The 14379-nt window shown below is 43.1% G+C and overlaps 1 pseudogene across 1 annotated transcript; it reads right to left on the minus strand.

Annotated features, from left to right (window-relative positions):
• Positions 1–3013: 3013 nt before the first annotated feature.
• Positions 3014–4099, minus strand: LOC310782411 (ADP-ribosylation factor 6 pseudogene; annotated as a pseudogene). Its single transcript has 3 exons — positions 3558–4099; positions 3437–3443; positions 3014–3130 (listed from the first exon to the last, which is right to left on the minus strand). The product of its transcript is annotated as an ADP-ribosylation factor 6 pseudogene (transcript).
• Between the last annotated feature and the right edge of the window lie 10280 nt (positions 4100–14379).

The raw sequence follows: 14379 nt of genomic DNA on the forward strand, positions 1-14379 counted from the left end.
TCGAGCCCAGAGTTAGGCAGACAAAACAAGTCGATCCTAGAAAAAAGTGTCGTTTAGCTTTGAGAGGGGGACATCCATCCAGACACATTTACTTCACATTGACTTCAAGCCAGGCAACCCTAGGATTTAGCAGGAGGATATAAGACAGTGATCTTTTGGCGCCCCCATCTGACAATTTGAAAGATTGCCTGTATAGGCTTAACAGTCTACTGCATTATTCATATTGCCATACTCATATTGTTGAAATGAAGACTCAATCATGTGCACTACTAGTCTAGACAACTTGCAAACATTCATATCCTTTTTAATGTTGCCTATTACTTGTGATTGAGTCCATTTATTTGTGCAAATTTGTCAGGCTATATCATGCTCATGCTTATCTATTTAAACATGTCATCCGAGGCTGCATGGGGATAAGGTCCTTATGCCCATGTGGTGTATATGTATATGTATATGTATATGTATATGTATATGTATATGTATATGTATATGTATATGTATATGTACTGTATATGTATATGTATATGTATATGTATATGTGTATGTGTATGTGTATGTGTATGTGTACATGTATGATTTTGTAGATGTGATTTTTGTATGCTTGTTTTTTTATGTTAAAAAATATAATCTGATACAATTTAGTTAGCTGTTAAAACATGTAATCAGTAACTTAATCCAGGTTTCACAATACAGTATTATAGTAATGTAACATTACTTTCTGTTTATACTTTTTGATTCCTTCTGAACACATTTCCTGCATTTGACTATAGCCTACTGGAGTCCGGGTCGCCTGTTTCTCATAAATTACTACTGTGGCTAATAGCCTACAATAACAATAATAATATGTCCATCTTCCGATTACAGTTAGATATGTGATATATATATCATGTGAAAATGTTTAGGGGGGAATAGTATTGGAATTAGCCTACTGGGGGGGGGGGGGGGGGTCTTGGGTGCTATTTTGAAAGACAGGAAGTCCAATCTATCTGTTTACATTGACCTCGACACTGTAAGTTTGTCTTGACCCTACCAACAGCTTGTACTGTAACAGCTTAAGACAATGTCTATGGCGAAAGGGCTAAGTCAGACTGCATGGTGGGTTTGATAGCCTACTACTGCGTTATTACAAACAAAAACTATTAATAGAACAATTTCAAAATATCGATTGTTGACATTCGGTCTGCAGACTCCCGTGTGTAAATCGTAAAAAGCTGAATGAACCATCCCCCTTCGCAGCAGCAGCAGCCTGATTCCCTGAGTTAGACTATTATATTACAAGACCATTAGCCATTTTCACTTCCAACCCAATTCACCCATTTTGTGTAATTTATTATTCACAAAAATGTCCGATGCAAAAAATGTAAAAGAGCAACATAGCTGTTTCTACCATTTTGGGGGGATGCTGCACTGCCAGCAATGGGCGTTGGACTACTTTCCTGTTTGGGAGGTGCAGAGCTTGCCATGTGCACAATACCCACAAGGCATTTCATTGGTGTTGCATAGCAACTACAAATCCTTTTAGTGGAATCAAGGAGCTTTTCCGTCACTTTTCTAATTATTATTTATCCAAAGCAGGGTTTTACTGAGCTGTGCTCCTCAGGACCGCCTCTTTGATATTCATATAGTCCAGTAAAACCACACATCAACTGTTGACCACTGACCACACCAGCCTCCTTAATTTCAGCAGTTGAAGGAGGAGGATGTTGTTCATACTCTTTACAGGCACATATTTTTCCCAGTGTGTGAATTAAAGGATTTGAACCAGCAAGAAGAGCAAGTCTCTTTTTTCAATTCTCACATATTTTATTAGAAAAACATATTTTATTAGAAAACACTCTTATGCTTGATGGCGTGGAGATTCATCTACTGGAAAGCCTTGGACGAGGGGAGTGTTGTCTCCAGGGTGGTGACACTCCTCTCACCTCTCCACGCATACTGGGGGCATGGTGGGAATCTAGGCCTGTTTCTCGGGGTTGTTGAGTTTCTCGGTGTTGCTGAAACCAACATAGTAGTATAACACAACCAGTAGGAACATCGACACACCAAGGATGTTGACAAATAGGGACAGCTGCACGTCCGGCTCCATTCTTATCAATCAGGTGTTTTCTCACCGGTCAGAACGATCTTTCAGCTGCTCAGTAGACACTTACTGCACAGCCAACCAATTTATGAGCTCTGCAGGGAAGGATTTATGAAATCACTGATGATGTCACAATGTCTATGACATCATCAATGGATGGGTATGACATCATCAGTGATTTGTGACATCACTGATGATGTCGCTGATGATGCCACAACCTCACATCATCGAGTCACATCTTCGACTGACATCGTCACTGATGACATCATCACTGATGGCATTGTGGTGCAAACCAGCGAGCAACGTGAACACTGCCAGAGGCGAGTACAGGCAGGAGATAGGTGGATGGGAGAAGTACGAGGAGAGAGGGCAAGTGGAATCGAATTGAGACAGGAGTGGCAGAAAGAGCATGGGGAGGATTTGTGACATCGCTGATGATGTCACTGATGATGCCACAATGTCTATGTTGACATCATCGAGTCACATCGTCGAGTGACATCGTCACTGATCACATCATCACCGATGGCATTACAATTGCTCGAGTGGTGCAAACCAGCGAGCAACGAGCAACGTGAACACTGCAGAGGCAAGTAGGGAGATAGGTGGATGGGAGAAGCAGGAGGAGAGAGAGGGTAAGTGGAATCAAATTGAGACAGGAGTTTCAGAGAGGGCATGGGGAGAACGACAAAGAAGGAGGGGGAGGAGAAAAACAACGTGCACCTGTAGATGGATGTGTTTTCCCCACGAAGTGGAGATCGAGACAGAGAGACTGGGATGGTGATAGTGGACAACAAGGGAGGAGGAGAGAGACAGTCACACTCACAATCATGACCTTCATGCACTGCCTCACCCGTTGCAACGCCAACAGCACAGCTGCCTGTCTGACATCTGACAGGCACGCCTGTATTGTGGTGGAGTCAGAGACATTCCCAGTTACGCCGCCTGCTGTACTGTCTGGGACATGGCATGCTCCTTGGAAGGAGCCATGCGGATCAGATCGTCTATGTAGAAGAAGACTCGTATTCCCCCGGCGGCGCAGGGATTCGAGCACTGTGTCACAACACACTTGGAGAAGGTGCAAGGGGCCAGGACCAAACCAAACGGAAGTACATTTTATTCGTAGGTGGTCCCCTGGAAGGCGAACCGCCGTCATTTCCTGTGGGTTTTTATCACGGGGACATGAAAGTAGCCGTAGGCATCTTTCAGATCCACCGTGGTTGGACCAATGTCAGCAGATGCATGTCATAAGGTATTCAGAACATGTCTTTTTGCAAGCCTATTGAAATATCATCAAGATTGCCATAGGAAGGGAAGTTATCCTTGTAACGCCAAAAAGCTATGTATTCTTCAAGTGACCCCTATTCTGAAAAATGCACAAAGGTCAGCAAACGTCAGCAGGTGGAAATGTGTTATTAAGATGTAGAATTGACCTAAAACCACCTTTAAAAAAAAGGTTATACCCAGAAGAGAACCCCACCTAAACTTCTGCCATTCTAATTTGTAATTTGAGGTAAGCCAGGTCAGGCCCTCTTGCAGTCCATCCCCTGTTGTCGCACGCGAGGGCTGAACGTACCAATTCCTACCTCGGATGCGAGTCAGGCCCAGCTTCTCCTGGATCTCCTGGGGTTTCATGGCATCTGGGAGGTCTTGTTTGTTGGCGAAGATCAGGATGATGGCATCCCTCATCTCCCGGTCGTTGATGATCCGGTGGAGCTCCTGCCTCGCCTCGGCTATCCTGTCCCTGTCGGCACAGTCCACCACGAAGATGAGCCCCTGAGTGCCCGTGTAGTAATGTCTCCAGAGGGGACGGATCTTGTCCTGTCCTCCCACGTCCCACACGTTGAACTTCACATTCTTGTAGGTGACGGTCTCCACGTTGAAGCCGACAGTCGGGATGGTGGTGACCGACTGTCCCAGCTTCAGCTTGTAGAGGATGGTGGTTTTGCCAGCAGCATCAAGTCCAAGCATCAATATTCTCATCTCCTTGTTGCCAAAGATCTTCGAGAACATTTTGCCCATCTTGTTGGCTTTGCATAAATATTTATATTTTAGCACGCTGTTATTGGACTCTGCGGCTTGGTCGATAGCGTATGTTGTTGCCGCAGGTTCAGGTTTTATTGGCTGGGCTATGAGCAAGAGTCGTCCAATTTATAACTTCAGGAGGGAACGATTTATGACATTACTGATAATAATAATAAAAATAATAATTGATGGATGATGTCACAATGTCTGTGACAATTGATTTATGACATCACTGATGATGTCACCGAGAAGTCGCTGATGATGTCACAATGTCTATGCATAAGGAACATCATCAGTTCACATTACTTCACTGGACATTCAATCAGCATGACATCGCAACAAAACACGCGTGAATCCGCAATAGCACAATAACAATCAGAGTTGGCATGTTGTCACAACAGAGAGCCAAAGTGGACATCACTTTCTGCCTTACCATGCGTACCAAGGTCTTACTTCCTGCCTTACCATGCGTACCAAGGTCTTAAAGAAATATGAATGCTGGTGAATGGCGAGAGACGATACTTTTTTTGACCCTACCGCTCCTGAGTATAGCTCCGGCTTCCACAAGTAAGGCTCCACATTATGCAGCAGCAACTTTGGGTCAGAAACTAGCTTTCCCATAATTTAGTATTATGCTATAACTTGAAGCATAATTATCTGTAATAGCAATTTAATTAGCCTTTTTTCATTTAATTAACCATAATTACAATTCAGACACAATACTGTATAGCCTGTTATGTCACATGAAGTACACAAAATATGATTATTGCAAGAAAGAGGGAGACTGCACAGCAAATTGTATAGATTGTGTTGTTTGGTCACTCATTTGTTTGTATGGCTGTTCAAAACAATCTAAAAGTATTCAATTAACTAACGGGTGTGGGCTTACACAAATACTGCCATTAGTGTTGATTTTGTGAAAACCGGAGCTGTAATGTCATGCATTCGACCAGCAGATGGGGCAATTGTCTTTTTTATGGCTGAAGTGGAGGGGGAAAGACAACAGATTGCACTGTGACCTTGTGACCAACAGTTTTACAACCAAACTGCTGATGGTGAAATGATCCTCTTTACAGGACAATGTCAAATATCAAGACAGACACTTTCATTCCTCCAGGCTTCTACCAGCAAGACTCAGTGACAAACAAATGGAATATTCTGTAATTTCATGGGCCTGCATCCCAATCTGAAGGCCCAGCAGGTTATAATGTATGCATCTCCAGACACACACGTCCTCAACAGCAACATGTGAGCAGCAGTTGATAGCATTGCTACTCTCCTTTAGAGATCAAACTGGCACAAGAGCAATTTTACTTTCATTTTATATTACAGTAATTGTATTGTATTGTAGGTTTATTCTCAGTCAATTTGTTGAAGCAGGAAATATTGCCATTGTAAACAAATAAACAAAATCCGTAAAAATTTAGTTTGCAGAGAAAGGAGAATGCAAAAGCAGTCAAACAAAATTGCATCAGAAGATGAGATCAATTTCAAATACACATTAAAGTGATAAGTTTACTGGGCGAGGGTGTATTATATGATGTTGAGAGACCCGAAACACCTTACGACCCCAGATAACATCACTGATGACGTGTCCTAGCGCATGCTGTAGTATGTATTTTAAAACAATCTCACAGATTTTCATGTGAATAAATGTCTGTTAAGTCGCTATCTACTGTATCACCAACTCAGTTAACAGAATGGTGATTGATTTGAGCCTATAATGGCCCATTGATGGAAGCTTTGCATTCTCAGTATAGAGATCCATGGTTAAACATACGGACCAAAGGGATTTCATACCATTTTATTTTCCATAGACATTTTGTAATATGGTTGTAAAAATATACCATTCAGATATTTACAATCAGGAGAGATTATAACATTTCACTCGGACCCACACAAAAAAGCGATTTATTTATATGCTATTTTATTTTATTTTTGGTCTGAGTTTTCTTTTTTCTTTTCTACCTTTCTAATGTAGAATTTGGGATTTTTGGTTAATGATTGCCCACGCCTGATACTCCTCCATAGCTCGATGTTCTATTTTTGAGATTTCTTTCTATAGATCTGGGGTACAGATACAGCCACCCCATGATGATGAAATTATTTGATATGTATGTATAATTTTTTTTCTTCTTTTTATACAGGGGGAGTCTCACTGAGAGCAATGCTCTCTTTTTCAGGAGTGCCCTGTTCACATTCACACACACATTCATACCTGGAAGCTGCCCAGTACAACCACAGTCTGATCTGCTGGCCACTGAGCAGCTCCACTGGAGCGGTTGGGGGTTAAGGGCCTTGCTCAAGGGCACCTCAGTTTTCCTCTATGGTGTTTCCTGATTGCCTATATTTTTTGTTCAATGTGTTCCACCCCCTGTTGTTTTTGTATTCTGTCTGTTCAGTACTAAAAACAAAGGTTTTAAAGTAAACAATAGTTTATAATCAAAAATAACAACAGTAGCCTAAAAAGATTTTTTCCCGTTGTTATTTTTTGTTCTCATTTAAACTGAGTGTTTTATGCTCACTCAAGATTCTCTGGAGGACGTGTTGGCTCGGTTCGAGCCTTAAAACTCATTATTTGGATTTATCGAAATGTCTATGGAGAAAATGGATGCGGAACTTACTTCCGGGGAAAATTACGTCACGAAAAGTCACGTGGCTGTTGAGCTCAATTGAAAAGCATTTGGACAGCGATCAGGTTTCCCTAATTAAGAGTTTGTCGTTAGGCCCGCAGCTGAGAAGAACAACATTTTCCCGTTGTGGTTGTACTGAACATTCGACTCTGAAAACCTTCCTGCCTCGAGTCTGGTGGCTGAACCCGTGCAATGTCAGCACTTCAGTTGTAATGCAGATTCAAATGACCGCTTTTGTAATTGCACTGTCGTTATTGGGCTTCTATGCAATCATTATTCATAGATGGGCTACTAGTGTGCTTGATCTGCTCTGGTGTTACACACTGTGCTATAATATGTCTGCATATCCATTTCCACAGGGTGGTGAACACTGCAGCTCTGCCACTCCTCGTGCATGGAGGGATAAATGCTGGTATTATTGGAGGTAATAGCTCTTGCTTTGGAACACTAGCCACAGGCATGAAATTGTTTTCCCGTGGGTCTTTAGAAGCGTGGCCCTGCCTCCACCTCCTGCTAGAGTCACTTTTATTCTCTCTGTTGATTCTGTAGCAGCGCTTCAGTATGCTTTGGATTTATTCTTCTTCTCCTCAAGCCCACAACCTTCGTTTTGGTCTCTAATTTCACCGTTAATAACAACAACTGTAAAGCTTAATTTATACTTATTATAAAGTGTCGCTCAGCACATGGTCGCGGACGAAAAAGAAAGCGTCGCTCGTGGTGTTGCATTTATACTTCAGTGAACGTTCGCCTCGGTTCAACGGTCACGTGACACCCGAATGCTATAGTGCTGCAGACAGCCAAGAGAAGAGAGGGAACGCACAGTGAAACCACCTCGGAGGCAAGATGTAACGTACTTGGCTGCAGCCGCATATAAACGACACACAACTCACCTCCTCTCTCTCTGGGAAATTGGTCACAATGTTCTTTGGGATTGCCGTCTATATAGCCGATCAGGCTTGCGCGACATATCGTGACGTAGTCAGCGACACTAGACATTTCACCAGGTAGCAGACACTGCTCGCCGACACTTGAAAGTGTCGACTCAAGTCCTCATTTCTGTCGGCGACCGTTTCAAAAGTCGACAGTCTACGGCTGCAAAAAGATGTCCGATTGCATAGAAGTGAATGGGAAAGTCTGGAGGTGGGTGCAGAAGGAGGAGGAAGCTGCACACAATGCTGGACAACCCTACCCATCCCCTCCATGGTGTGCTAACATGAGGAGCACATTCAGCCACAGACTTATCCCACCAAGCGCTTCAGACAGTCCTTCATGCCAGTAGCCATCTTACCCTGCAAGCACAGATGTGGTACCCTGTACTTACCCTGTAAGCACAGATGTGGTACCCTGTACTTACCCTGCAAGCACAGATGTGGTACCCTGTACTTACCCTGCAAGCACAGATGTGGTACCCTGTACTTACCCTGCAAGCACAGATGTGGTACCCTGTACTTACCCTGCAAGCACAGATGTGGTACCCTGTACTTACCCTGCAAGCACATATGTGGTACCGTGTACTTACCCTGTAAGCACAGATGTGGTACCCTGTACTTACCCTGTAAGCACAGATGTGGTGCCCTGTACTTACCCTGTAAGCACAGATGTGGTACCCTGTAAGTACAGATTTTGTCAGCCTGTACTTACAGAGTAAATTCCGATCGTGTACCCTGTAAGTACAGATTTTGTTGTGATGTTTTATTTTGTAAGTGACCTGATATTTAGCAGATCCATGTTTAGCTTCTTGTTCATGCACAAGTCTGTTGGCCGCTGGCCAGGCTGTGACTTTTCAGGGGTACAGAGATCAGGTTATTAGGCATTGTCTTCAGCTCTTGCTTTGCAGTGAAACTTCTAACAGAAATAACCGTTTCAGTATTAAAGACATTGCAACCAGAGGGGACAAACAAAATCTTGCCTGCAAGTCCCTCTTCCAGGTGTTTGCTTCTGCATGTTCAGCAGGAATCATCTCCTTTTTGATGGGCAAACTGAGGACGATCAACAAGATGTCTGAGCCTATAGCGGGCAGCCAAGGTATTTCTCTCCTCTGTCTCTGTCTCTGTCCCTGTTTCTCCCTTTCTCTCATTCTCTCTTTGCCTGTTGACATTTGAAGGGATGACCTTATGGACATTGAACACCTCCGACATTCATTAAGCAGAATGGGATGTTCAGTCAAGAATCACAAAGCTCCCAGGATGAGCTTTTAAGACATCGGTGGTACACAGGACATGACAAATCCCTGCCCACAATGGCAGAGTGGGAATATCAACTGAGCAGGATCCTCTCCTTCAGAAGATCCTCTCCTTCAGAGTCAGAATAATATTTAACTTATTTTAGCTAAGTGAATTATGCGTTAGAACTTCAGAAATGCATGACCAACGTAATAATGGTTTATGGTTTATTCTTATTTTCCTTGGCAGGCTACTCCTTTTAAAATGGTGCCATAGCAACAAAGGATCTTAATGTGGGTTATATTGCAAAGTGAAGTCCATTGCTCAAACAGTGGGTGTGTCTCTGTAATGTTTACTCATTCAGATCTGATGCCATGAGTTCATATCATCATAAATACCAAGGCAAAATATTTTAAGGAATACTAATCTGAAAGTTTTCCCCATGCTTATTGAACCACTGCTGTAGCCCTTTTGTGGGTCCATCTCAAATGGCAAAAATCTGGTTTTGCTCTTTTCAGCTGTGAAGAGTTATGGTCTACTTAGTACTTTATAGCAGGAAGAAAGCAAGCATACTAATTGGGTTCCACTGTGTAAAACTCAATAAAAAATTGTCTGCAGTATTAATGCAGGATAATTTAGTTGATTTATTTGCACAAATTAAACTCAAAAATAGACTAAAGGAAATTAGTGCATAAAAAAAGATTGTGCACCTTCATCTTTCATCTGGAATCATTGAAAATGGGTTCCATAACTGTTACTGAAGCATATAAGCCTATATATATATATATAATATATATAATAATATATAATATATAGCATAACTGCTACTGATCACATATAAGCAAGACTGTTTCTGTTTCCCATGAGTCCAGTGAGAAGAAGCAGCTCTGTCAGAGATTGGAGTAGGCTAGTAATTCAGTTTTATTTCCTTGGTTCGAGGGCCTTGAGGCTTAGGCTATTGATTAATCATTATCACAACATTGATCTGTTTACATCACATAAGCACCTAGCACAGCACTAAGGACAGGTCTGACCAAGGGGGGACTTACAGTAGGCTATACGGCACAGAAGGAGTGGGAAGTGGAGTTTGACTGAGAGGGCGCTGAGTTTGCGGATGGCACGTACAGTCTTTGTTGGCAGTGTTTATGGGTGTCTGTGTGGTGTGATGGATGGCACAGTCTTTGTTGGCAGTGTTTATGGGTGTCTGTGTGGTGTGATGGTCAAACTTCAGTTGATTGTCCAGGGCGATGCCGAGGTATACCTGAAACTCTCCACCAGTTCCACTGGCTGGCCCGTTGATGGAGATGGGGCAGTTGGGGGTGGTGAGTTTATTGCGGGTGTCGAATATGACCTCCTTTGTCTTGGTGACGTTGAGGAGGAGGTGATTGTCCGTGCACCACTGAGGGTGAAGTGGGTGATGCATTGTTGGTAGGCTGTGACTGAGTCCTTGTCTGTGAGGAGGGCGAGTATGGCTGTGTCATCCGGAGTATTTGAAGTATTTTATGATAGAGGCGGGGCTAAGACAGTATTTTTGTGTAGAGAGTGTACAGGAAGGGACTGAGGACACAGCCTTGGGGGACTCCGGTGTTGATAATGATGATGGGTGATGTGATGTTACCCACCCTGATGGGTTTGGGTCTGTCGCTGAGGAAACTGTGGATCCAACGGATGAGGAGAGGCGGGACATGAAGCTGATGGAGTTAATTGGTGATCATCAGGTATAGTGACCAGGGGGGTCTAGGTGTTGGAGGAGGGTGTGGAGGAGGCATGTGACTACATCCTCCGTCTCGATTTTAGCTTTGTAGGCAAACTGGTATGGGTCCAGCTGTGGGCTAACAACTGGGGGAGGATGGTGTTCAGTACCAGTTTCTCTAAAAATCTGGTGATGATGGAAGTGAGTGCTATTGGTCTGTAGTGGTTCAGTTCAGAGGGGCGGGGTTTCTTGGGGACAGGAATGATGGTGGCTGTTTTCCAGGGGGTGGGGATGGTTGTGGTTTGGAGCGACTCGCTGACGATGGAGTGGAGAATGGAGGAGAGCTCCAAGGCACAGCTCTTGAGCAGCCTTCCTGTGATCCCGTCCGGGCCAGGGGCCTTGCCACTTTTGAGTTGTGGTACACGTCGCTTTCTGAGAAGGGGGCAGAGCAGAGTATGGCTGCTCAGGGGTGGGTAGGCTCCCAAGCAGTCTGTCACACTCCAACCTGGCGTAGAAGTTGTTCAGGTCTCTGGAGAATGAGATGGGGTCAGTGGGTGTGGGAGTGCTGGTTTTTGGGGTGGATCCGGTGAGTGTTCTCGCCTTCTGAAAGGCCTGCCTGATGTGTAAAAAAAATCTTTTGGCCTTCATTTTTACCACTTTTTTTGAGTCAAAAGAAAAAAACATATTTGTATGTAACATACTTTATGCATCTTTATCATATTACCTTTGTAGCCCTGGCTAAAATCCATTTAGACATCATAAATAGTTTAAAAAGCCAAGTTAATATGCATAAATACAGATACCAATGCATAAATACAGTTGTTTAAATATGTATGCATGGATAAAAGATATAAATAAGTCTAAAAATTTACATGGATGATAAAATGTATGAAGTAGAAGTCATACTATTTACTGCTTTAAGAGTCAAAGTTTGGAGTTCATGGCATGCAAATGCCCATTGTTTGTTCATACAAGGATTCAACACTGGTGGTCAGATCAAGGTGCGAAATACGGGGGGTCTCGTCAGTGCCATGCCCATGTGTAATCTTTTTTCTTTTCTTTTGGTGTGTGACGTGCTTGGCGTGGTCTCCGCATCAACGGAGTTTACGCGAACGTGTTAAAACTCGTGCAATAATAAGTGTGCATAAACGATTTAAACATGCATGTGAGTAAACGATCTTAAAAGGTGCCTAAACGCTGCAGAGCATTGAAAAAGGTACGTAAACGCCGTTTACGTGCGTTTAGCCACCACTACAGCCCTGGTCTGGGGCGTCCAAGATCCCTTGATTGACAGGTCAGACCCCCTGAAAGCCTCAACAATTGTCATCAAAATAAATATATTTGTCACTTGCAATTGTCACTAAAATGTCTGTTAAAAGCTTACTCTGTCCAGTATTCATTATTCGAATAACAAAACATGTATAACAAAATAAATGCATTGTTGTTGTGGCGTTTCCTGGTCATTTCGCTTGTTTCTGGTAAGCCCTCCTTCCATGGGTGGCGCTGTGCTGCAAAATGTTCCGCATCGTTGATAGTGACGCGCGCTATTTGACCCGGCTGACCTGCTTGACACATAAGACAACAACAACCTGTTGCAAGGATTTTCGGTGGATTCGCCTCTAAAACGTTGAATCGGAACGAGGACGGCAATGTAGCGGAGGAGACGCCCGAAGCTAAATGCTGGTTCGTCTGGAGCTGCCGCAGCTAAACAATGTGGAGGCTGGAGCTAAGCTAATGCCGGTGGAGCAGCTAGCACGAGACGCGAGTTGAGCGCTTGCGCTCTTCTCCCGCCAGGGAATCATCCAGAACAATGTCAATAAGTTGAGGCTGAGAGCGCGAGCTCCTCTGAGTCGCAGCCGGTGCCTGTTTTGACATTAGAAAGACAATGCACAGCAAGTCGCACTTATCTCCACACATCTGCTGAGTTTGAGAGAGGATTTTCCGCTGTAAATGACACAGCAGCCAGAGCCGCAACAGGTGCTGCTCTTCATGAGAAGCTGGATTCAAGCAGGACATCATCTCTCTTCTTCTTGGATACCAGGACCGCAACGAGAAGAAACCAAGCCAAGGCCTCTCTGCTCCATTCTTCTTCTTTAAGGTAAGAATATTTTATTATTTTAACCTATATATTTATTATGCTATTTGATCTATCTTTACTGTGTCTGGCTTGTGATAGACCAGCTGTGCATTTGTAAAAAGTTGTATACCAACTGTCTGTTTTGGCCGCGGCCCGCTGCTCTTATTTATCGTCATCAAATAAAATAGCCTAATATATACCAAACTCAAAAACATGTCTAAATGCAAATTAACTTAATAAAACGGAACGAAAACTCCAATATCTTCAAATAGGCAACGAAAACATTCAGATAGGCCTGCTTTAGGCCTTTAGCTGAGAAACGCACTGACAGCAGTTCCTCATCAAGTATATAAGAAAATAAACAAATGCATAATTTCAACTTAATTTGAATATCAAAATATAATATCTAACATAAAAAGCAAAATTAAACAATTTATTTCTTTGAATGGCTATACAGAACTTGTGAGCGTGTGTGGGGTTAGACAGAGGCGATTTGTGCTGTGTGAATTACATGTTGCAGACATGCATTGCAGAACATTAAAGCAGCTACGAGCAAGATTTTCGATTGTTATTAAACAGTATAATTACAATATTGATGCATCACATCTTACCTATAATAGTAGCTGAGACCAAAGCGTGTGAATCGGAGATTGCTCTCGATGAGTATAGGGTCTGTGTCTGTCTAACCTCGCGTCACCAGGGGGCTCTCTCTCTCTATCTGTCTACCAGCGGGCTGGATAAACCCGGAAGTGAAACAAAACGGTTCAGGGCAGCTGCCTGCCTTCCGCCGTTTCACTCTGCCTAGCAACAGACCATAAACAAGGAGAACGCCATGGACGGGCTTGCTACTCTTGCGAACATCTCTCGTTATATTCTAACAGGTTTTTTGGAAGTTATTTTGTGGTTATGACCGAAGTGGCTGCTGCAAACCGTTTAATTTCACTTCCTGATCTGCCCTGGCCACAGACAGACTAACACTGGCCGATTCACTCGGGGTTCAAGCGAGACTACTCTGCGTTGGTCTCGTCTACTATTAGAGGTACGATGTGATGCATTGATATTAAATTTAGACTGTTTAATAACAATCGAAAATCTTGCTCGTAGCTGCTTTAAAGTTGTGTGAGTGGCCTTATTGTTAATGATATTGCCTTGGTGATGTATATGCAAAGCAGTCGGCAAGGCCACCAGTCTCTTTTTGAGGCCAATGCGGAAGTTGCCATACTCTCAAATGGCCAGTGGGGGGCGCAGCTTGTGTAACATCATCCCTGAACGTCCATTCAACTCTATGTGAAACGAGCCAACTTCTCTCTCGGTCTCTGTCTTAAATAAACACTTTACAAATGAGTTTATGGTCTGAAAAAACAATTTCAATTATTTTTCATGCTCTCAAGGCTCCAGTTTTTTTAATTATAGCCCCATTTCGAGGAAAATAGGCGATATACTTCGGATATTGGGAAACAGTAATACTTCCGCCCGTTAGAGGCAGCAATGTGCCGCAAAGGCATCTAGTCTGCGGAAAGTACACGAATAAGAAAACCTAGCAAAACAAGGCTAGTATGGCTAGCAGATAGCAAGTCATACTTTAGCAAATTATCAGAAAATAGCGCTACTTTATGATATTTTAATAATGTTAGTAGACACACGTAACTGTATAGATGGCATACATGTAACGTGACGCTCATAACATGGCGGACCATTTAACGTTATCTAAC

This window comes from Poromitra crassiceps, assembly GCF_964638095.1.
Source record: "Poromitra crassiceps genome assembly, chromosome: 9".
In the NCBI taxonomy this organism is placed as follows: domain Eukaryota; kingdom Metazoa; phylum Chordata; class Actinopteri; order Beryciformes; family Melamphaidae; genus Poromitra; species Poromitra crassiceps.